General features: G+C 46.7%; 1 long non-coding RNA gene across 1 annotated transcript; it reads right to left on the bottom strand.

Annotated features, from left to right (window-relative positions):
* Nucleotides 1-10670: 10670 nt before the first annotated feature.
* LOC144827778 (uncharacterized) lies at nt 10671-12752 on the bottom strand. The gene is made up of 3 exons (XR_013610364.1): nt 12524-12752; nt 11019-11069; nt 10671-10786 (listed from the first exon to the last, which is right to left on the bottom strand). It is a non-coding gene; the product is annotated as an uncharacterized LOC144827778 (long non-coding RNA).
* Between the last annotated feature and the right edge of the window lie 13095 nt (nt 12753-25847).

Genomic DNA, 25847 nt, shown 5'->3' with positions numbered 1-25847 from the left:
CTATATTAGAATGATTCTAGTTTTGTGAGCTGCAAGTAAAAAGCTACAACAAATACTAATCAGTCATCTGCATGATACATGATGTGCTTTTCACTGGAAAAAAACAACAAGTGATGGACTGAATGTGGATCAATGTCACACACTCCCCCAGTCAAAAGATCTGGGCCCAAATCCATCGTTTTTTTGCACTCCACACCACCCTGGGTCAGATAATGGCTTTATGCAAATCAGCTCTGACCCTGTTGCCCCATGGGAACAGTCCAGTCCGAACTACAACAGCCATATCTTTCCCAGACCGGAATCAAGCATCCGAGGACCGGACCGGTTTCGAGGTAACACCTCTCTTCAGCCCGGCTAGCTTGACTCCAAGTGGTGTGGAGTGCCTGGGACCCACGTCTGGGCATCCCCAGCGCACTTAGGGCGGCAATTGCAAAAAACAACAAGTGATGGACTGAATGTGGATCAATGTCACACACTCCCCCAGTCAAAAGATCTGGGCCCAAATCCATCGTTTTTTTGCACTCCACACCACCCTGGGTCAGATAATGGCTTCATGCAAATCAGCTCTGACCCTGTTGCCCCATGGGAACAGTCCAGTCCGAACTACAACAGCCATATCTTTCCCAGACCGGAATCAAGCATCCGAGGACCGGACCGGTTTCGAGGTAACACCTCTCTTCAGCCCGGCTAGCTTGACTCCAAGTGGTGTGGAGTGCCTGGGACCCACGTCTGGGCATCCCCAGCGCACTTAGGGCGGCAATTGCAAAAAACAACAAGTGATGGACTGAATGTGGATCAATGTCACACACTCCCCCAGTCAAAAGATCTGGGCCCAAATCCATCGTTTTTTTGCACTCCACACCACCCTGGGTCAGATAATGGCTTGATGCAAATCAGCTCTGACCCTGTTGCCCCATGGGAACAGTCCAGTCCGAACTACAACAGCCATATCTTTCCCAGACCGGAATCAAGCATCCGAGGACCGGACCGGTTTCGAGGTAACACCTCTCTTCAGCCCGGCTAGCTTGACTCCAAGTGGTGTGGAGTGCCTGGGACCCACGTCTGGGCATCCCCAGCGCACTTAGGGCGGCAATTGCAAAAAACAACAAGTGATGGACTGAATGTGGATCAATGTCACACACTCCCCCAGTCAAAAGATCTGGGCCCAAATCCATCGTTTTTTTGCACTCCACACCACCCTGGGTCAGATAATGGCTTTGTGCAAATCAGCTCTGACCCTGTTGCCCCATGGGAACAGTCCAGTCCGAACTACAACAGCCATATCTTTCCCAGACCGGAATCAAGCATCCGAGGACCGGACCGGTTTCGAGGCTGAAGAGAGGTGTTACCTCGAAACCGGTCCGGTCCTCGGATGCTTGATTCCGTTCTGGGAAGGACATGGCTTTTGTAGTTCGGACTGGACTGTTCCCATGGGGCAACAGGGTCAGAGCTGATTTGCATATCGCCATTGTCTAACCCAGGGTGGTGTGGAGTGCAAAAAAACGATGGATTTGGTCCCAGATCTTTTGACTGGGGGAGTGTGTGACATTGATCCACATTCAGTCCATCACTTGTTGTTTTTGCAATTGCCGCCCTAAGTGCGCTGGGGATGCCCAGACGTGGGTTCCAGGCACTCCACACCACTTGGAGTCAAGCTAGCCGGGCTGAAGAGAGGTGTTACCTCGAAACCGGTCCGGTCCTCGGATGCTTGATTCCATTCTGGGAAGGACATGGCTTTTGTAGTTCGGACTGGACTGTTCCCATGGGGCAACAGGGTCAGAGCTGATTTGCATATCGCCATTGTCTAACCCAGGGTGGTGTGGAGTGCAAAAAAACGATGGATTTGGGCCCAGATCTTTTGACTGGGGGAGTGTGTGACATTGATCCACATTCAGTCCATCACTTGTTGTTTTTGCAATTGCCGCCCTAAGTGCGCTGGGGATGCCCAGACGTGGGTCCCAGGCACTCCACACCACTTGGAGTCAAGCTAGCCGGGCTGAAGAGAGGTGTTACCTCGAAACCGGTCCGGTCCTCGGATGCTTGATTCCGTTCTGGGAAGGACATGGCTTTTGTAGTTCGGACTGGACTGTTCCCATGGGGCAACAGGGTCAGAGCTGATTTGCATATCGCCATTGTCTAACCCAGGGTGGTGTGGAGTGCAAAAAAACGATGGATTTGGGCCCAGATCTTTTGACTGGGGGAGTGTGTGACATTGATCCACATTCAGTCCATCACTTGTTGTTTTTGCAATTGCCGCCCTAAGTGCGCTGGGGATGCCCAGACGTGGGTCCCAGGCACTCCACACCACTTGGAGTCAAGCTAGCCGGGCTGAAGAGAGGTGTTACCTCGAAACCGGTCCGGTCCTCGGATGCTTGATTCCGTTCTGGGAAGGACATGGCTTTTGTAGTTCGGACTGGACTGTTCCCATGGGGCAACAGGGTCAGAGCTGATTTGCATATCGCCATTGTCTAACCCAGGGTGGTGTGGAGTGCAAAAAACGATGGATTTGGGCCCAGATCTTTTGACTGGGGGAGTGTGTGACATTGATCCACATTCAGTCCATCACTTGTTGTTTTTGCAATTGCCGCCCTAAGTGCGCTGGGGATGCCAAGACGTGGGTCCCAGGCACTCCACACCACTTGGAGTCAAGCTAGCCGGGCTGAAGAGAGGTGTTACCTCGAAACCGGTCCGGTCCTCGGATGCTTGATTCCGTTCTGGGAAGGACATGGCTTTTGTAGTTCGGACTGGACTGTTCCCATGGGGCAACAGGGTCAGAGCTGATTTGCATATCGCCATTGTCTAACCCAGGGTGGTGTGGAGTGCAAAAAAACGATGGATTTGGGCCCAGATCTTTTGACTGGGGGAGTGTGTGACATTGATCCACATTCAGTCCATCACTTGTTGTTTTTGCAATTGCCGCCCTAAGTGCGCTGGGGATGCCCAGACGTGGGTCCCAGGCACTCCACACCACTTGGAGTCAAGCTAGCCGGGCTGAAGAGAGGTGTTACCTCGAAACCGGTCCGGTCCTCGGATGCTTGATTCCGTTCTGGGAAGGACATGGCTTTTGTAGTTCGGACTGGACTGTTCCCATGGGGCAACAGGGTCAGAGCTGATTTGCATATCGCCATTGTCTAACCCAGGGTGGTGTGGAGTGCAAAAAAACGATGGATTTGGGCCCAGATCTTTTGACTGGGGGAGTGTGTGACATTGATCCACATTCAGTCCATCACTTGTTGTTTTTGCAATTGCCGCCCTAAGTGCGCTGGGGATGCCCAGACGTGGGTCCCAGGCACTCCACACCACTTGGAGTCAAGCTAGCCGGGCTGAAGAGAGGTGTTACCTCGAAACCGGTCCGGTCCTCGGATGCTTGATTCCGTTCTGGGAAGGATATGGCTTTTGTAGTTCGGACTGGACTGTTCCAATGGGGCAACAGGGTCAGAGCTGATTTGCATATCGCCATTGTCTAACCCAGGGTGGTGTGGAGTGCAAAAAAACGATGGATTTGGGCCCAGATCTTTTGACTGGGGGAGTGTGTGACATTGATCCACATTCAGTCCATCACTTGTTGTTTTTGCAATTGCCGCCCTAAGTGCGCTGGGGATGCCCAGACGTGGGTCCCAGGCACTCCACACCACTTGGAGTCAAGCTAGCCGGGCTGAAGAGAGGTGTTACCTCGAAACCGGTCCGGTCCTCGGATGCTTGATTCCGTTCTGGGAAGGACATGGCTTTTGTAGTTCGGACTGGACTGTTCCCATGGGGCAACAGGGTCAGAGCTGATTTGCATATCGCCATTGTCTAACCCAGGGTGGTGTGGAGTGCAAAAAAACGATGGATTTGGGCCCAGATCTTTTGACTGGGGGAGTGTGTGACATTGATCCACATTCAGTCCATCACTTGTTGTTTTTGCAATTGCCGCCCTAAGTGCGCTGGGGATGCCCAGACGTGGGTCCCAGGCACTCCACACCACTTGGAGTCAAGCTAGCCGGGCTGAAGAGAGGTGTTACCTCGAAACCGGTCCGGTCCTCGGATGCTTGATTCCGTTCTGGGAAGGACATGGCTTTTGTAGTTCGGACTGGACTGTTCCCATGGGGCAACAGGGTCAGAGCTGATTTGCATATCGCCATTGTCTAACCCAGGGTGGTGTGGAGTGCAAAAAACGATGGATTTGGGCCCAGATCTTTTGACTGGGGGAGTGTGTGACATTGATCCACATTCAGTCCATCACTTGTTGTTTTTGCAATTGCCGCCCTAAGTGCGCTGGGGATGCCCAGACGTGGGTCCCAGGCACTCCACACCACTTGGAGTCAAGCTAGCCGGGCTGAAGCGAGGTGTTACCTCGAAACCGGTCCGGTCCTCGGATGCTTGATTCCGTTCTGGGAAGGACATGGCTTTTGTAGTTCGGACTGGACTGTTCCCATGGGGCAACAGGGTCAGAGCTGATTTGCATATCGCCATTGTCTAACCCAGGGTGGTGTGGAGTGCAAAAAAACGATGGATTTGGGCCCAGATCTTTTGACTGGGGGAGTGTGTGACATTGATCCACATTCAGTCCATCACTTGTTGTTTTTGCAATTGCCGCCCTAAGTGCGCTGGGGATGCCCAGACGTGGGTCCCAGGCACTCCACACCACTTGGAGTCAAGCTAGCCGGGCTGAAGAGAGGTGTTACCTCGAAACCGGTCCGGTCCTCGGATGCTTGATTCCGTTCTGGGAAGGACATGGCTTTTGTAGTTCGGACTGGACTGTTCCCATGGGGCAACAGGGTCAGAGCTGATTTGCATATCGCCATTGTCTAACCCAGGGTGGTGTGGAGTGCAAAAAAACGATGGATTTGGGCCCAGATCTTTTGACTGGGGGAGTGTGTGACATTGATCCACATTCAGTCCATCACTTGTTGTTTTTGCAATTGCCGCCCTAAGTGCGCTGGGGATGCCCAGACGTGGGTCCCAGGCACTCCACACCACTTGGAGTCAAGCTAGCCGGGCTGAAGAGAGGTGTTACCTCGAAACCGGTCCGGTCCTCGGATGCTTGATTCCGTTCTGGGAAGGACATGGCTTTTGTAGTTCGGACTGGACTGTTCCCATGGGGCAACAGGGTCAGAGCTGATTTGCATATCGCCATTGTCTAACCCAGGGTGGTGTGGAGTGCAAAAAAACGATGGATTTGGGCCCAGATCTTTTGACTGGGGGAGTGTGTGACATTGATCCACATTCAGTCCATCACTTGTTGTTTTTGCAATTGCTGCCCTAAGTGCGCTGGGGATGCCCAGACGTGGGTCCCAGGCACTCCACACCACTTGGAGTCAAGCTAGCCGGGCTGAAGAGAGGTGTTACCTCGAAACCGGTCCGGTCCTCGGATGCTTGATTCCGTTCTGGGAAGGACATGGCTTTTGTAGTTCGGACTGGACTGTTCCCATGGGGCAACAGGGTCAGAGCTGATTTGCATATCGCCATTGTCTAACCCAGGGTGGTGTGGAGTGCAAAAAAACGATGGATTTGGGCCCAGATCTTTTGACTGGGGGAGTGTGTGACATTGATCCACATTCAGTCCATCACTTGTTGTTTTTGCAATTGCTGCCCTAAGTGCGCTGGGGATGCCCAGACGTGGGTCCCAGGCACTCCACACCACTTGGAGTCAAGCTAGCCGGGCTGAAGAGAGGTGTTACCTCGAAACCGGTCCGGTCCTCGGATGCTTGATTCCGTTCTGGGAAGGACATGGCTTTTGTAGTTCGGACTGGACTGTTCCCATGGGGCAACAGGGTCAGAGCTGATTTGCATATCGCCATTGTCTAACCCAGGGTGGTGTGGAGTGCAAAAAAACGATGGATTTGGGCCCAGATCTTTTGACTGGGGGAGTGTGTGACATTGATCCACATTCAGTCCATCACTTGTTGTTTTTGCAAGTGCTTTTCACTGGAGGCATTAACCTTAGGCCAACGATAGCCTTAACCACGAGCACCGCACGGGGACGACACTTCCTTAGTCAAAGGGAGTAGAAGTTTTATATTAAAAAGGGGTTCCTGTCAGATATGAAAGGGCACCTAGTAAATTTGGAGGGGTCTCCGACTAATGAGAACTTTGAGGTCAGCTCGAAGGCCTGGAGAGGAGAATAGGGGGGACGAGTTCACGAAGTGACCCTGAAACCACACACCCCTAGAGCTATGGCGTTAGCAGAAGGAGCAAGTGAGACTCCACTTCTGCAACAAGCTCTGGAAGCATGCAAGCGACCCCGCAACATACCCCTGCGAGAGTATATCGTGGGCGGGACAGTTCTTGCAACTCAGCTGGGCAAATCGGTAAAGTACAGAGTACAAGTAGAGGTACACCACAGCGATACATGACAGGCAGTCAAAGTACACGGACAATGTAAGATACTGTTCTCCTGGTGGTGAGCTTACATGAAAACGCCCCCCAAAAAAAAAGGTATAATTAATTTCCTATGCACGGCCACCGGGCTCACCTTTCTGTAAGCTTAATGAACGTTGATAGTAACTAGTCTTGACTAGAATTGAGTCCTGCTCGTTGTAGCATGATCCAGTGCAAGCAGTTGTTCAAAAGGGGTCGTTACGATGCGATAATCTTTGTATACATTATGTAATAAACCACGTTAGGACACCTTTACAGATTGAAGAATGTATGGGCTAAGCCAGTAGGTGGTCTTTACCGCGCTCACACTGGCAGGGTAGGCTCATTGAGGCTTAAACGAAGAAACACAAGTAGACTGTATTACAGGCGCCCTTGAGTGTTATGTGACTAATTCAGGGGTAAATTCCCAAAAGATAAGAATCAGGTTAGGAGCGGGTGAGCCCCTGTGGTCTGAAGTTGTCCTTCGAGGGCTAGATCACCGGTAGCGGTAGACCATTCCCACAAAGGGGTCAACAGATCCATGCAGAAGTTCATGGGAAGAGAGGCCTGGGTTTCATTAGGCAAGTACCAATACGAAGAGAAAACGGAAGGGTACTATGATAAAGGGGCACTAAACAGCGACGGAAAGTAGCTAGGTGGGTGGGGGGCTCTGTCATCGACGGGGGCCTCCTCCAGAGCTGTGGCGGAGTACAGGGCGATCTGGAAGCAGACGGGTACAGTAAGGGTACCTCTGCGGCAGAAGGGTACAGTAAGGGTACCGCTGCCTGGCACAGTAAGGGTGCCTGAGCCAAGGACCAGGAGCAGAAGGAGGTTCCTGGAAACCGCGACGGCGCCCCGTTAGTCCTTCGGGTGGTCGGGGGGCCTGAACCGACCGGGGGTGTGCCCCACCGCTCCGCTCTGACAGGGGGGGCGGGAGTATAACAAAATGGTAATGTGCTGCACCGTCAGAGCATCGGCTCGCCGTGCAAGATGGCTCCTTAGGCATGCGGGTCAGCGAGGGGCTGCCTGCTTTGGATCGCCCGTAAGATGACCCACCTTAACGTCATACCTGTGTTGTATGAAATAAACCTGCAGCAGTTCTTTCCCACAAAATGTCTCCTGAGTTTCCTTTGGGAACTGTAAGTGTGTAGTTGGCAAGCGGGGGGAGCGCATGGCGGTGTGGGCACTATGCCGCTGACCGCGCGACCCGCAGGGGAGCATGGGCGGGGCAGCGCCCTGGTCCCACACGACGGGCGAGCAGAGCATCAGATTGGCGCTCCTCCCTGCGTCCCCGCCCTATCACAAGCCTAAGGGGAGGGCTCACCTGGGAGGAGGGGCGCCCCCCCTTTTTGGTATTTAACAATGCAGCGCCATAGCTCGGCCTCTCTCTTCCTTCGGATTCTCCCGTGGCTCTGCGCTGTTCCCACCCTGACCCCTGTCCCAGCAGCAGAGCGGCGGTGCGAAGTTTTAATGTTTTAATGGTCTAGTTTTGTGTTGCAGGCGGAGTCACAGGGCGATCTGGAAGCAGACGGGTACAGTAAGGGTACCTCTGCGGCAGAAGGGTACAGTAAGGGTACCGCTGCCTGGCACAGTAAGGGTGCCTGAGCCAAGGACCAGGAGCAGAAGAAGGTTCCTGGAAATGGTGGCGGCGCCCCGTTAGTCCTTCGGGCGGTCAGGGGGCCTGAACCGACCGGGAGTGTGCCCCACCGCTCCGCCCTGACAGGGGGGGCGGGAGTATAACGAAATGGTAATGTGCTGCACCGTCAGAGCATCGACTCGCCGTGCAAGATGGCTCCTTAGGCATGCGGGTCAGCGAGGGGCTGCCTGCTTTGGATCGCCCGTAAGAGGACCCACCTTAACGTCATACCTGTGTTGTATGAAATAAACCTGCAGCAGTTCTTTCCCACAAAATGTCTCCTGAGTTTCCTTTGGGAAGTGTAAGTGTGTAGTTGGCAAGCGGGGGGAGCGCATGGCGGTGTGGGCATTATGCAAAAGCTCCAATTTATCCTCAACATCTGAGATTCTTTGCTCTGCCGCCTGAAGCTGTTTTGGACGTGCCAACAGAGTCTCTTCCATCTTACTGAGTCTTTGATTGATTAACTCAGTGTCTAAGGCTTGCTGAAGCTTTAGGCCACGGATCTCCACCAAAATTGTACCAAGTACCTTTTTAACAAATTCTAGCAGAAGGTCCTGTTGCGTACTGGAAATTTCAGAACAAGGTGCTTGTGCAGAGGGGCTTTAGGTTCAAACATAGCAATCACTTGAGAGCTGGAGCTGGAGCAAGGGAGGAGGAAACATCACCTAAGCTTTCAGGGACAGTTGAAACAGATGGACTACTGCAGTGTAGCTCCTACTGTTGATTAGAGTCACCCCCTAAAATTGACAACAGCCTTGACCCAACTATTTTCAATTTGCCCTGCGACAGCCCCATGCAGACCTCCACATGGTCCATCTCACTGGCAGGCTTAGTACCGATATTTTGAAACAAAGAAAAAGTCTTTGCTTTTTGAAGAGGCCTCCTCTCTTTATTTTTATCAAGCTCCCGAGTTCCCTGGTCAAAAAGGAAGATCATCCTGGAGTGATTCTGAAGTCATTGGATGACTTCTCCTGCAATTATCTGGGGACGTCATCTCAAACCATCCTGAAGTCTGCCCACAGGGGAAAAAATGTAAATGGGATGACTCTTACTGTAATCACACAAACTATTCTAGGATCGTGTTCTGATGACTCTCTTACTGTAATCACAAAAACTATTCTAGGATGGTGTTCTGATGACTTCCACTGGCAGGGAGTGATTACCTTTTACAACTCCACGAATACTAATTGACAACTTTAGGATGAGTGTGAATTACTCCAGGATGGGCTCCAGACAATTTAAGGATGATTGTGGATTATTCCTGGATGATCCTATTACTGCTTTAGGATGGTAGTGGATTACTCTGGAATGACCCCATGATAATTTCAGGATGAGTGTGGATTACTCCAGGATGATTTAATGATAACTCAAAAATGAGCATAGATTCTTTAGGATTATATTAGGACAACTACAGAATGAGCGTGGATTACTAGACAAGGACTACATAAGGGCTTTAAGATGGCTATGAAAAACTCTTGCAGGCTTTTATACCAACGGCAGGCCAAGTGTAGATAGCTCCCAGGTGATTTAATGAATAACTTAGCGTGGCTGTGGATCAATAATAAATCGTTACGGGCTGGATTACACCTTAAAAATTCCATGTTACAAGTACATTAGCCGACTGCCAGTATTCCCTTGCAGGGTCCCACTATTAGTTTAGGAATATGGATTTGGTGGTAGGGAAATATTTAGAGGATCACCTCCTCAATGAACCTTCCTGTCAAAAACAGGCCTCTTGGATGCAATATGCCCTCTTTATACAATACCATGAATTATTTGCAATGCCATGAGTTCTAAAGTAAGGCCTAGATTTACAATAGTGTCACTTAACGCAGCACAACACCCAAATTTGCTGCGTTGCATCACAGGGAGAGAGCAGGAAAGTGCCATGTCTACCCCTCTCCCTTGCACCACTGCACCATTAGGCAGTTGAGCACCATGCACATGCGTTTTCACTATGGTGCAAAGGTGTCTAGCTTAGATTTTTTACTGGAAGGGCCCCCTTGCAGTACAAAAAATACTATGCCTAGAAAAACCTGAAAACTTTTCCCATGTGGATGAGTGTTGTAACAAATACCAATTTGCTCTGGTTTATAAATCCTGAAAAGATTGTGTGTCAAGTCCGCATTATAAAGCTTAAGCAAACCAAAAACAATACTTCCATAAATCTGGTCCCAATTATAACGTCAATATTCTCCTATTCTGGAAAGATTATTTTTTAAACTCTACTGTGAGATGGGTTCACGGTACAAAATAAATCTTCGAAAGATTCCTTCTGGCTAGCTTTGTGCTGTAGCAAGACCATATGCATACAAAAGTTGTGGCTTCAACAATGTTATATTTTGCATTCAGATAAGATTAACAACTTGGGCAGCTACTCCCATACTCCTGACTCACTGGGACTTGCCTTACTTTGAGGTACAGAGCATTACCTGAAGCTGTTTAATGTGGTGACCAGTGGTAAAAGACTGAAAAAAGTAATAATTAAATGAAAAAGCATCAAGGGGGTTGTGTTAAGATGTAATTTTATTGATCTGAAACACACTTGTGGCCTCATAGGAACCAGGATACTGAACAAGAGAACATAGAGAAAGCCCAGGACACTGTTCAAGAGGGGAAAAATGCCAGAATAATACAAAAAGAACAAAAATGCTTAATGAAAGCCAGCAACTTCAATTTTTGTTTTTAGATTCAGAGTTTTGTTTAGTCCTCTTCCAGTATTGCAAATCTTTATAGCCAGCTTCCTTCTCATAGTTCTGTTTTCCAGTGATGGCCAGCCTTTATCCGTGCACATAGACTTCAAAGAGTCTGGAGGAAAAAGAAATTAACATACATCAGTATCATGTTAACACCACTATTTTAGGTTTTTAATAGGACGGGCCTGCCTTTAAAATATTCCAATCCATTTATTTCATATAGTGTGCCCGATGAGATATGCTTACAAGGGTTCATAAGTTTAACATTAAGGTTACTTGGTCAAAGAGGTATGGTGAGAGCAAGGCATCGAAGAAGAGGTAGGCAGGAGGTAAAGAAGACTCACCTGTCCAAGTGAAGAAACTGCTGCTGTTCACCAGACGCTGTCACACTTCCTCTGCAAACAGAAAGCAATCAATACCAGATTTCATTTACAAAACCATCATGGAGGCAGCCATGTTGAGCCTGAACTCTACTTACAGTATTCTTATTTGGAAAACAGTCTAAAGAAATACCATACTGACCAGAAATCCAAATAGGAGCTTACAACCACATGCTAGGAACTGATCTAATTATTGGGAGAGCTGAAATTAAATCCCAACTCAAGGTTATGCGCCAGATTTGCATGTCATTTGTAGCACAAATTCTCAATGAGTTACAACTCCTCCCCCATTGCTCTTTTGCAGACGGCTGTTAGTTAAGTGTGAAGGAGTCTGTGTACAATAATATGATCCAGGACCACATATGCAAACATATATTTTAACACTGTGTGTATATTCATGTATTTTCATAGTCCTAAATCAATCAGAGTGCAAATTGTGCCAGTAGTGGCTGGGTGTGGTTCTGCTTGGGCAACAGAATTCCCCAATACCAGTTGACAAGTGCAAACAGAGCCATGAGGCCATGCTTAGTAAGAGCAAGGCAAGTTTGTCCCATGGCACTTTTCACCGCCATGCGGAATGGGGCACTGACCACATAACTTAATGGACTCATGGTTATAAGGAAGAGGGCACAACTCTGTGATCCAGACCATGGACAATGGATATATAATGTCAGGTCACCAGTTGCTATTTCTTTTTTCAGGTTGTAAGTTGGTTAGTCTTACTGGTTGAGAAAAACTTGGGGTTCACTATATATTAGCACATGGACATACGTTAATATTTTTGCCAAGGTAGCATGAGAAAGGTAATATTATTGCTGCAAGAGTTCAAATATTTTTGTAAGACTAAATCTCAATGCACAGCCAAGGTTGCAGTGGCTTTCACATGGCCAACTAATGGTGCAGGTCAGAAATAGACGTCTAACACATCCAGAGACACGAGAGAGATATCCTGTGTGTTCTTTTCCAGCTTGGGGAAGTGTTAAGTTCGGCAGTTAACAGTTGACTGATTCAATGTTGTCCCTTTACAGTTGCATGGCTGTGGCACCAAGCCCCTTCACCACTCATTCAAACAAATATGCCTCTGGAAATACTATCAGGGCAGAGTGATAGCTTTCCAGGATACCAGTGATCTATCTGTTCCATAACTATCAAAGCAAATTTGTTGAACAAGGATCCATTCTACAACCTTCTTTCAGCATATAAAACAGGTAATATTGAAGATGGACATATTCAGTGACACAAAAGCTGGTTCACTAAAAACAAGGCCCTAAACACCCAGAATTAGACAGAACAAGGCGCAAGGAGAGCAGGGTGCAGGCATTGTCAGTCACGCCCACTCCTACTGCAGACAGGGAGCTGGGTGGAGTCAAAGTGCGGATAAATTGGTCAGTCCGTGACAAGAATGTGGTTTGCATTCAGTCACAGATCTGCCTAGCATTGCCCGCATTCCCTTTGTGTTGTCGACTTACCTGCTCGGTCCTGTTGTCCTGCAGTTGGGAATTCGTGGTACTTTAATTGGACGTCTCTGACATGTTACGGCTCCGACACGCGGGTCTTCCTCTTACAGTTCGTTGATCTCTTCTTCCAGGTTCCTGTCCGCATCCATGGTCCCTCGCCGGAGGTACCTGCTTGTGTAGCTAGGGTTCTTCGCGCCCGAGTTTCTTCAGCCTCTTGTCCAGTACAGAATACAATGAGAGAAGAAAGATATATTTAACCAAAGAATCCTTGTCTATCAGGTATATGGTAGGATGATGATGTTATATATGGTTAGAAGGACATAGTTACTTATCTGATTTATCTGATCCACGGAGAGTGGATAAATGGCTATTCTTTTGTTTCCCTTATTTAACACAGGCTGGATATAAAAAGAAAATAGATGTAAGTTAGTTTCCTAATTTCTTAAGGAGAGGCTATATTCTTATCTGATTTGTTTATAAAAGAAAGAGAGTAACCCTTGAACCCACAGGAACTGGGTATAGTACAGTAAACAGAAGGATTGTTCCCTGGGTCTTTTTATATTTGTCTATTATGACAATTCTACAGCTCTTATCATAGGTAACCAATTCCTATGTGCACCAAATTAAACTTAATTCTCACATTCAATTCCCTCACATTCATAAGTAGAACCACAAAAGGCAGCAAATATAACAATGAATCACTAATTCCACATGTACATTCTATTGTTTTATTAAAAAGGTTTTACCCAAGACTTTAAAAAATATTCTTAAAATTTCACACGTTGTTTCGCATAAACATTTCTTAATACAGTGCCTAATGCTGATCAACACGTAATCTCAAACAATTTATATAAACAATCACAATTAATTTAAAATGCATTGAACCAAAACGGGCAGAAGCAGCGACTGGAGAAAAGCATCAATAAAGATACATACAAAAGTTCTTACACAAAGGCTATAGGGAAGGCAAGCCCTAGTACACTGTACTTTACCAGTGCTCCTGAGTTTTCAAAGGAAGTGAAGCATCAGCAGGGGGAACACGACAGGAGCCGGCAAAGAAGTTCAACGCTGGAATAAACCAATTGTAGGCAGGAATAAAGTGGTTTTATCGATAACAGAAAGTCTTGCTTGCAGCAACGCTTGCACGCTGCCAAAGCTCAACCTAAAAATGCATATTTTTTAACCATACGAAATAAAAACAAACACTTTAGAAAAACATATACAAATGATTTACATTACGTAGAAATATATTGCAGGATTTCCCAAACCATTGACGATAACCATTATGTCGATTTTGCTGGGGTTTGTCACAGCAGTTAAGTAGATGAAGTAACTAAAATGGGAAGATGAATGGTAAGGGTATGTGAAGCACAGAAAAGGAGAAGAGGCGAGGCTAAAGAAGACTCGATGTATTAAAAAGGAGTACAGGCAGAAAAGTCGGAGCTGAGCAGAAGGGGAGAGAAGCGTTGAAGGGTGGGGGGAGAAGGGAGGCTGAAGAGGAGGTTAAGACCGAAGAATGCTGGCAAGAAACAACTAGGTGGAAGTGAAGGAGCAAGAGGAATGATTAAAAATGTACCCGGTGAAGAGGAATAAGGTATAAGAGGCAAAATGAATGACATTGTAGGGTTAGGAAGGACTAACTTGTTTGGGAATGTTAAGTGTAATAACCTACCTTTTTAAAAAAAAAAATTCATGAGTTCATATAGCGCAAACTCGACCCAAAGATTTCAGGTATCAGATCGCTTTACATGAGCACCAGTTTCGTTACAGAGGGACACATTCATTTTTGTTAGGCGCAAGGAGATTAAGTGATTTGCCCAGAATCACAGGATGTTGAGCGTCATGGCCGAGACTCGAACCCAGTTCTCCAGCTACGAGGATGACTGCTGTAGACGTAAGGCTACATCCTCTCACCTCTTGTTAGGAGTACTGAGAGTTATTCATGCCCCCTAACACACATACCACCGATGCACCGGAAGTGCTTGGCCTCAGCGATCTCTCATATTAAGGGTCAGTATGGTGGCTGCCCCTCCCAGGCCTTCATTTCCTACCTAAATATACTCTGTGGCATCCACCTTACAGGTGTCTGGGAAGTGTTTTCCATTTCTCCGTCTATCCCTTTAAATTTGAACAATTTATCTTTTACAGCCATTCGGAGGGGACGCAGGGCCCTTGGTAGAGTGGAGTAGAGTGGCACGGAGTGGCATAATGGGAGCTGCGTAGAGCTTTGTAGGGTGGAGTAGTGTAATAGAATGACACAGAGTGGAGTAGAGGGTTAGTTGAGTTTAATGGAGGAGAGTATCAGAGGGTGGAGTTGAGTGGCCAAGAGTGAAGTGGCATAAAGTACAGTGGTGCAGAGTAGATTGGATTGCATTCATTTTGAGTAAAGTGGTGTGCAGTGCATTGGCGTAGAGTGGTGCAGAGTAGATTGCAGTGGTGCAGGGTACAAAGGAGTAGTACAGGATAGAGTGCAGGATCGTAGAGTGGTCCAATGCGGAGTAGAGTGGTGCAGAGAGCAGTGAAGTAGAGTATATTGGTACAGAATAGGGTGGTGTAGAGTGCAGTGGCACAGAGTAGAATGTTGTATACTGGTGTAAAGTGCAGTGGTGCAAAGTAGTTGGCATCGGCGCAGTGGCAAAGGGTGCACTGGGGTTGAGTATAGTGGTGTAGAGTGCATTGGAATAGAGTGCACTGGTTTACAGTACAGTGGCATAGCATAGACAGCAGAGGCATAGAGTGGTGCAGGGTAGAACAAAGTTTCAAAGAGTGGCTTAGAGTGCAGTGTCAGGGAGTGCAGTAGTGTAGAGTGCAGTGACGCAGAGTAGAATAAAAAGAGTGGCATAGAGTGCAGTGACAGGGTAAAATGGCATAGAGTGCAATAGCAGAGAGCTAAGAAGCATAAAGTGCAGTGAAGATTGGCGTACAGGCTATTTGGATTGAGTAAAGTGGGGTGTAGTAAATTGGAATACAGTGCAGTGGCATAGAGTGGAGTGGCACCGAGCAGATTGGTTCAGTGTAGAGTACAGTAATCCAGAGTAGATTAGAATGGCGTAGAGCAGATTGGCATAGAATGCACTGGTATACAGTGAAGTGGTAGAGAGTACAGCCCGCTGGTGAAGAGTGCAGTGGCATAGAGTGGAGTGTTACGACATAGGATGCCATAGAGTGGAGTGGCACAGAGTGAAATTGTGCATAGTAGAGTAGACATACACCTGTAAGTAGAATTTAGCATGCTTACTTCCAGGAAGAGAGTCATATGTATTAATTTCATAAATGCATAACAAGTCTGCCGAAAGTACACTACTATCCATTACGCAGGAGACAGGCACTGAAGAGTGTGTGTGATCACACATTGTACAGAAGACATACACTGCCAGAAGCGCATTACAACACATTATACAGCAGACATACATTGCCAAAGGTTCATTACAACACATTATGCAGCAGACAGACATTCCCAAAGGTGCACTACAACACATTACGCAGCAGACATACATTGACATGGTGCACTACCACACAATATGAAGCAGACAAAGATTGAGAAGATGCACTACCACACATTATGCAGAAGACAGACATTGACATGGTGTACTTCTACAACACATTGGGCAGCAGACAAGCATTGCCAAAGGAGCACTACCACACATTATGCCGTAGGCAGACATTGCCAAAGGTGCACTACCACACATTATGCAGTGGGCAGACTTTCAAATCACACAATATTGGTAGTCACTTATGTGACAATGCTTGTGGTGGTCGACAGAATAAAGAACTTAAAGAAAGTGTAAGGATATTTTGCTAAAATATTAGCTACCTAGAAGTTTGGTAGTGGAATGTCTCTTGGTAAGTTTTACGATTACTTCTAGGGTTGCCACCTGGCCAGTTTTGTACAGCATGGCCGTTATTATAATCTCCCTGCCGGAACAAAAGTTAGGAAAATCCCCCTATGCCTGTATTTTTCCCTTATCAGTACATATTTTAAACATTAAATCATGTAACGAGAAAACCATCTGAACTGTGTTCTACAACATCATTCATGACCCCAAAACGACAATTAAGGTATACAAAGACAGAAAGGCTATGTTCCCAACAAATACTGGCAATTTCATATAAAGTTCTAGTTAAGAATCGTAGCTGACTCTCAAAACATGACGAGCTGGGCTGTATTTTTCTCTGGGAAAGGTGACATCCCTGTTAATTTATATCAGCAGCTAAACATTGTCCTAGCAACAGACTAAAAGTAAGTTGTGCAAGATAAGAAAAGATGAAAGCTGATGCGAAAAAGTGCAATTACTGATAATTATTTTAGCTTTTACGGAACAGTGTAAAGTCAGAGATCTGACTCTTAATTTTTAGCAGATGTAAACTCGTGTGCCATAAAAATCACATAAAGTGGACGAGCATATCTCCAAAGGATATATTTCAGACTTGGATTAGCTTTGCAACAGAAATATATATGTTTTTGCCGGATGCCTTTTAAACTGAGATAACAAACGGAAGGAAAGCATGCCCCCTCTTACCTGCCAGGAATCCGATATTTGGCTGCTGATTACATCTTCCTGTGCAGCGCTGAAACTCTTAAAGGCAGCAGAAATAAAATCGAGTACAAGGAATCGCCATAAGACTTGCTGGAAGAGACCTCGACGCAGATATCTCCAAGTTGCATTCACGCAATGGCGCAGGCAGTGACGTATTTCCGGCGCCACAGGATGTACGTAGTTTAGGAGTGCAGCACACAGCGTTTCTCTAATGAAATTAAGTTTTGTGTCCTGGGTCAGCTGTTGCAGCTAAGCCAACTAACAAAACGTGCTGGGAAAGTTCTGTTTTTCCAGGTTTGTTTCTAAACGTTTCCTTAGTGTAAAGACGTATCCAAAACTCATATCGGTTAAGAGATTCTATTAACCATAAACACTAGTTACAGCCTGCGTGCATGCTCTCGTTTCCGAATATATGATATTACCACGATTACAAGTTCCACGCATGGCATTACCACGCGAATTTTAGTTCGCAAGTGGCTTTACCACGCTGGAATTTGCAACGAAGGATTATACCACGCATTTTAACGTCCTTTAAGCACAAACGATAAAGATTAATTTCTTACCTGACACCTTCCTGTCTTTCACCAGCAGCCCCTACTTCAATTCACCATCGAAACAAGCGTCAAAACACGTCTACCAAAACTAAAAAAGGACTGCTACACGGCACGTCTTTGGAGGAGGCACTTTCCTTTTTCTTCGGTGGTACTGAAGTTCGTTTTTTTAATTTAAGTAATCCGCTCCTTTGTTTGTTTTTTGGGGGGGAGACCCCCCCAGCCCCCCTCCGAGCCCCCCCCCTGCCCCGCAAGCCCATGCCCCCCCTCCCCCCCCACCCCCTGCCCCCCCAAGCCCACGCAGAACGACTTGAAGGAATACCACGTCTCCCCCCCAGCCCGTGGTAAAGACGTCGTGGAAGGCACCCTCGTTGTAAAGACGTTTGCGTGGTAAGTGTCACGTGGTAAACGTTATTAGTGGTAATGCCTTCGTGGTAAATGATGTTTCCCCTCGTTTCCCTCTCCTGTAGCAGCCCACTATGTAAAGAGGTTAATTGTTTTAAGGCGTCGCCTGGCTGTAGAGCTGCCTTCCTTATTCATGCAGCACAGCAGGCATTCAAGGGGTGCGAAGCGCCCGAGGACCCAGGAGACTTACAGCATGGCACCAGGAACACCTGCATTCCTCTGAACTTCACAACACCGAGAAAAGTTATTTATTGAAAGCAACACTTTACAACGTTCTCGTCTATCAGCTGTGAGCAGCTGACACCGTTTTAATGTTGAAAAGGAGACCCGATCTTTTATGTTTCCTTACTTAGGATTATTGCAAAAAATTCCTGTCACGAAGCAATGTAAAATATTCTCGCCTCATTTGCTTGATTTAAATGCAGATTAACGCTGGTATTTCTTGAATTTCCTATGGGCATTTGAAAATATATCTGGACTGAATTTATTTGTGTATTCGTTTTCAGTGAGATATGGGTGCCGAAAATCAGTCTTTCTCTTTTGAGCAAAACATGAAACTAGGCGAAATGTAAGCAGGTCTTGGACTTTTGTTTTGTGGAGCATCGAGACTGCTGCAGAGTTTGCTTCGGTTTGCGTGCAGACCAGCCTCAAGCTGCCTGCGCCGGGGCACCATGATGACAGTCACACTCATTCATAGATTACAGATGCCCAAATTACCAAATCCCTGAGAGCACTATGCATTATTAGCACACTGAATGAATACACTCAAGGAAACGTGAGTTTTTCTTTTCCTAATATGGTGAATTTTATTCGTTTTTTGGATGGGCATTAATCCATTGTGAGTCACATACATTTGTAAGCCGGTACCAAATCAATAATTGACTGTGTAGTGTAACGTATAGTGTGTGAGCAAATATAAAAAAAATATATTTAACTTCAAAAGATTTGTTCTTAATTGTATAGGTCAGATCCAATCACCACAAAGCAAAGTTACTAAGGAACTTTTTTTTTTAGTTCAATACATTTTATTAGGATTTTAAAAGATAAAACAGTTAGGTACAAGTCATAATGATACCAAGGCTAGAAGAAAAAAAAACTACAACTTCATCATAGTATGTCAGAATTAGCAACTAGGGAACTTTTTAAAGGTGAAGCTGGGACCTGCCACTGCAGTCACCGTGGTATGGTTAATGATAAAGTCCGGGTATTTCATGTCATTCCGGACCGGTCAGCAGTCGAATGCAACGAATAGGAAGATTGAGATAAAACCGCCAAGGGAGTTTTAAATTCTCCACAGAAGTTATCTGAACTGGTGTAACTTAGGATAAAGTTAAAACAGCAATCATTTAAGGACAAATTACCGCATATATAGGGCCACGCCCCCTTTAATAACAGTCTTGTTTTAATCACTAGTAATTAATGAGAAACTAATTATTAACTCGGGTCAAATTGAATCTCCTAGATTACCATAACAATTTTGATAGCTAGCACTGGCAAAAGCCACAAGATTTGGTGTTAGTTGACAGTCTTTTTGCTTTGTCAATGCTCGTTTTTGTTTTGTAATATTTTTCGAAAAACGTTATTGTTGCGGAGATGCTGGGCCCTCGGCGTTATAAAAAACGAAACAATAAAATAGCCACATGGCTGCCTAGTTCATTTGTTCCTTCTGCTTTGACTTGCACTGGTTAATGGTGGTATTTATATATTTTGTTTGCAGAGGGCTAAGGGCTCTAAGTTGAGCATCTATGTAATTTCTTAATTAAGTAAACTTTATTTACAGCAATTAATTAAAATTCTAGCAAAGAGAAGAAAAAACAATAATCATAGTTTCTAAAGCAAACCAAGAAAAAAGAACTCTAAGCAATTGTGCTATTGCATGAGTATAGACCACAGGAAAGTTAAAAAGGTGTTTTAAAGTGCAAATGTACAGGCTAAAAAGCAGTGCAAACATGGCACACAACTTTATCAGAGGAACTCATAAAATCATAAAGTCACATGGCTCTTTTAAAGTGCAGGTGTACATGATTTAAGTAGAGTCACTATAAGCACATGACCTATTCAGATGGCCTCACAAAGCCATAGAATTACCCTAGGTAGATTAAAAAGTGTTTTAAAGTGTAGATGTACACCGCCCATCTCCCCCCCGCCCTTCTCGTAAGCTTTTTTTTTTTTCGATTGCTGTGACTCATGCTGCTCCGCTCGCACTCCCCCCTCCCTCCTCCCCCTCTATTTTCGTCAGTTTCATTTGCCTGTACTTCTCACTCGACCCTTCTTACAACATGTCCATCCCCACCTTGTAAGCTTTTTTGGGTGGGAAAACATTCCAGACTGGAATGGTAAGTGCTCACACTGCCACTTCTTTGCACCAACCCACGCCTTTTCTACCCTACATGGAAAGTCGACAATCTGGTGTAGGTGCATCACCCATGGTTTCTCAGCCAGTCTCCTGACATGGGCTTCAACATGGCCAGATGCGTTGTATTGAGGTGCGCTGGGGGAGGTATATCATGTGCGTTTGGTATACGGAGTTGTAAAACTTCTGCGCTCAAGCACACTTTGTGCACTTCTGGCACCATCCTATGCCTTTTTCACACAATTGACAGTATGGGGTTGTGCTTAGTGAACACTGCACTTTGTTTCCCTGCCAGTTGGCCGAGAGCGGGCATCGACCTGTCCAGGTGCACTGTATGGTCCTGCCACCATTTTTGACAGCAAGCAAAGTTAGACTACCTTTTTGTTGCAGGACTTCCTATGCTACAGAACACGACAATACTGCGGACTGCAGATGGAGGTGTAGGGCCTCAGACGAGCTGCTTGAAATTGACCTCCCTCAGCGACCTATCCTCAAAATGCCAATCCGCCCTTCTCGTCAGCTTTTCTTTTTAGATTGCTGTGACTCATGCTGCTCCACTCTCACTCCCCCCTCCCTTCACCCCCTCTGTTTTCGTCAGTTTCATTTGCCTGTACTTCTCACTAGATAGTTCTTCCAACATGTCCATCCCTGCCTTGTAAGCTTTTTTGGACGGTCAAACATATGCCAGACTGGAATGGTAATTGCTCACACTGCCACTCCTTTGCACATACCTACCCCTCATCTAGCCCTTTCCTACCCTTCAACCCCAATAACCCTCTAACCCTCTTCTACCCTTATACAACTCTTCTACCCCTTTTCTACCCCTCAACCCCTCTTCTACCCCTTCTACTCCTCTTCTACACCTCTTCTACCCCTCTTCTACCCTTCTTCAAACCCTCTACTACCCTTTTACCCATCTACCCCTCTTCTACCCCCTTCTACACCTATACCCCTCTTCAACACCTCTACCCCTCTTCTACCCCTCTATCCCTCTTCTACCCTTATACCCCTCTTATACCCTTCTACCCCTCTTCTACTCCTCTAGCCCTCTTATACCCCTCGACTATCCCTCTTCTACACCTCTACTACCCTTTTAGCCCTCTACCCCTCTTCTACCCCCTTCTACACCTGTACCCTTCTTCAACACCGCTACCCCTCTATCCCTCTTCTACCATTATAACCCTCTTCTACCCTTTTACCCCTCTTCTACCCTTCTACCCCTCTTCTACACCTCTACTAACCCTCTACCCTTCTACCCCTCTTCTACACCACTACACCTCTTCTAACCTTTTACCCCTCTAACCCTCTTCTACCCCTCTAACCCTCTTCCACCCCTCTACTACCCCATTCTATCCCTCTACCCCTCTTCTACCACTCTACTCCTCTTCTACCCACTCTAACTAGCAAAAACACTGTGTCACGGCAACATCACTGTGCACCACCACAGCATCACTCAGCACCACTACAGCATCACTCAGCGCAACAGCAGCATCACTCAGCGCAACAGCAGCATCGCTCAGCGCCTCCACAGCATCGCTCAGCGCCTCCACAGCATCACTCAGCGCCTCCACAGCATCACTCAGCGCCTCCACAGCATCACTCAGCGCCTCCACAGCATCACTCCGCGCCTCCACAGCATCACTCAGCACCACCACAGCATCACTCAGCACCACCTTCTTCTAACCCTCTACTACCCTTTTACCCCTCTGCCACTCTTCTACACCTCTACCCCTTCAACATTTCTACCCCTCTTCTACCCCTCTATCCCTCTTCTACCCTTATACCCCTCTTCTACCCTTATACCCCTCTTCTACCCTTATACCCCTCTTCTACCCTTATACCCCTCTTCTAGCCCTCTTCTACCCCTCTTCCACACATCTACTAACCCTCTACCCTTATACCCCTCTTCTACTCCTCTTTTACCCCTCTTCTACCGTCTGTCTATCCCTCTTCTACACCTATTCTAACCTTTTCCCCTCTAACCCTCTACTACCCCTCTACTACCCCTTTCTACCCCTCTATCCCTCTTCTACCCCTCTTCTACCCCTCTTCTATCCCTCTTCTTGCCCTCTACCTCTCTTCTACCCCTCGACCCCTCTTCTATCCCTCTTCTACCGCTCTTCTAGCCCTCTACCGCTCTTCTACCCACTCTAACTAGCAAAACACTGTGTCACGGCAGCTTCACACAGCTCCACCACAGCATCACTCTGCACCACCACACCATCACAGCATCACTCAGCGCCATCACAGCATCACTCAGCGCCATCACAGCATCACTCAGCGCCATTACAGCATCACTCAGCGCCACCACAGCATCACTCAATGTCACCACAGCATCACTCTGCACCACCACAGCATCACTCAGCGCAACCACAGCAACACCACAGCAACACCACAGCATCACTCAGCGCCATCCCAGAATCACTCAGCGACACCACAGGATCACTCAGGGCCAACACTCTAGACCACCACTGCATCACTCAGCACAACCACAGCATCACTCAGGGCCACAACAATATCACTCAGCTCAACCACGGCATCAGTCAGCACCACCACAGCATCACTCAGCACCACCACAACATCACTCGAGGCCACCACAGCATCCTTCAGCACCACCACAGCATCACTCAGCACCACCACAGCATCAGTCAGCACCACCACACATCACTCAGCACCACCACAGCATCAGCTAGAGGAGATTCAGTATGTTGTGTTGTACACAAAGATTTTGTGTCGCAAATTACTGTAACATCTCCAGATTTTACGGATCAAAATCTAAGGGAAACAAGCATTGGCATAGCCAATAGGTCTCGCCTTTGGGACATTATAACTGTTTAGCCATGCAACGGTTGATGTTGTTGCACAAAGGATATTGTGCTGCATAAATAAATACTAATACGATCCCAAAAGCAAGACCTATTGGCTATCTATGCCAATGCTTGTTTCATATATATCTGGAATTTGTAGTCTTATTTAACCCAGTTTAAAACTAGGACTCACGTCAGAGAATTCTAAGAATAACATGAGACAGGAGTAACTAGTGTAGCAGGGACCTGGGAAACTGGCAGCTAGGATGCTTGCAACAAAGAATACATGGACATGCTGAAACCCAAACCTGGTACGTTGTTGCCACCCTGACCTATTACATATGATCCACCATTAAGTAGTCAATACCACTATGCATTCTGGACCTTGTAGTTTCAGTTTTATAATTTTCATGCTCGATGTTTTGGGCGGCAAATCAAAGACTGGCTGGAATTTAACCTAGTGCTATAGGGTCAGTTGAGAACTTTGCTTGTGCAGCTGCATATTTCCTCGCAGTGGCCCAACTCATATTTGATCACTGCAGTCACTTTTGGCTTTTGTGTTACATTTTTCTACAATTACCCATTTGCACTAGATGTATAATCATTCTCAAAACATCAGGAGCCATTTCATAATGTTAAAAAGAAATGATGCTTGTGGAGATTTGGGTGTTTATTTTCAAATCAACAAGCATAATTGGATCCTTTGAAGTATGAATGAATGAATATAGTCTTGTTAAGCGCAGACTTAGCCCAAGGGCATCAAGGCGCTGGTGCGGAGAAAGGGACAGAAACGCAGAAGGAAAGAGCTAAGGAAGGAAAATCAAGGAAAGAGCCGTGTTTTTAAGGCCTTGCGAAATAAAAGGAGAGAGGCCTGGACAGTAATCACATACTCATTCTTAAATCCTCCTGAAGTCATCAGGAATAGTCACACCTTGTGAAGTCATCACATATTCATTTGTCAGTCCTCCTGAAGTAATCAGGAATAGTCACACCTTGTGAAGTCATCAGATGCTCATTTTCAAGTCATCCGCAAGTCATCAAGCTCAAGTTTCTAAAGTCTGCTGATGACTTCAAGGGCTTGATGATGTCTGATGATGTGAAAATGACTTCTACAGTAGTTGGATGATCCTCCAATGACTCTGGGATGGCTTCTAAAGTAATCTTGTTTGACCTGGGTTAAGATCTCTGAGCCCATAGAGATTAGAGTGTAGGTATGAATCGTTTCAGCTTGGTGCTCCACCGTACTCAGTTTATGCAGCTTATGCAAGGATTAACCACCAGCTTCCCCCTTCTCCTCCTCGACCAGTGGCTGGCGCTGCGCTGAAAAGAGAAAACGGGAGCAGCTGCCAGAGGCTCCATCTGATTATCTCGCCGGCCAGCTACTCTGCTTTGGGAGGCCTTCTTGCGTTGTTTAGGAAGGACAGGAGGAACCGGTGAAGCAGTTTTGGTACAAAGCGGTCACATGGCAATAGGGTGCAACTAATATTATCGAGTAGGAGAGAGTGGGGAGAAAGAGATGAACCCCCAAAAAATATATGTATACGGCGGCAGTGGATACAATCAGTACTTGTAATAATAAAAAAAAAAAAAAAGTCACGGTCGCTCTACAACATAGGTCTTCAAACTGTGGGGCGCGCCCCCCTGGGGGGGCGCAGCATCCCCTCAGGGTGGGGCGCGCACTCCACACCACCACTTCATCGTCCACTGTTGCCTTCAGGCACCTCAGCCTTGTGTGTCTCAGCCTGGCCATAGTCAGAGTGGAGATGCCGGGGCGCTAAGAGGTAAAAAAACAACAAAGCCTCGTTAACACGTGAAAGGCATTTTAAAGAGCTGTGAAGTACTCAGCGGCCGGCAGCTCAGAAACTGTGTGTGTGCCTGGAAGCTGTCTCAGCCCGGCCTGACACACGATGGGGGAGGAAATGCGATGAAAGCCAAGCAGTGCCATCTAAAGGTGAGGAATCAGCAGTTAAATTTGAATCCACCAGAAAGAGTAAGTAGCTTGTTCTTTAGTAATCGAGGAAACGCATTCAATTTCCCCTCTTTCTCAGTGGCTTCTCTTCTCTATGTGTAGTACATCCGCATTCCATGGACACAATCCTGCCTACTGTTAAAATAAAGTCTGCAAGAAATTAAAACTACGTGTTTTTGTTGCATACCAACAACAAAAACACAGTGATGATGATTTAATTTCTTGCACTACGTCACTGTGCTTACATCTCTGCAAGAAATGAAAAATGAAAACTACATTTCCGTGTTTTTGTGGCATACCACCAACAAAAACACAGCAATGTAGTTTTATGTCTTACACTACATCACTGCCCTTACATCTGTGCCGACTTTGGAGTTGGGGTTTGAGACTGGGCTTCGGCTCATATGCAAATCACAATTTTCCCGTGCCTACCAAGAAAATATTGCGTGCATGTCTGTTACCGGTGCTCATGTAAAATGCCAATCCCTTTGGGTAGAGTTCAACAGTAAATAATAAAAGCAGATCATGTTAATTATGCCCTCCTGCCTGTTCTATGCTGCATGTATTGAATTAGTAAGACTCACTGTGCCGGTGTCCCTCGAATTGGAAGCAGGCACAGCACTGTGACCCAGGCTCTTCAGAGGGGTGGAGCAGGCAGTGTGCTCCTGCAGTGGCGGTAAGCTGAGACCGTGACTGCAGGCCTCATTAGCCGG

This window comes from Lissotriton helveticus, chromosome 4_1 (genome assembly GCF_964261635.1).
Source record: "Lissotriton helveticus chromosome 4_1, aLisHel1.1, whole genome shotgun sequence".
NCBI lineage: Eukaryota > Metazoa > Chordata > Amphibia > Caudata > Salamandridae > Lissotriton > Lissotriton helveticus.
Note: the sequence above shows the minus strand (reverse complement) of the source record. Positions and strands in the feature narration are given on the sequence as shown.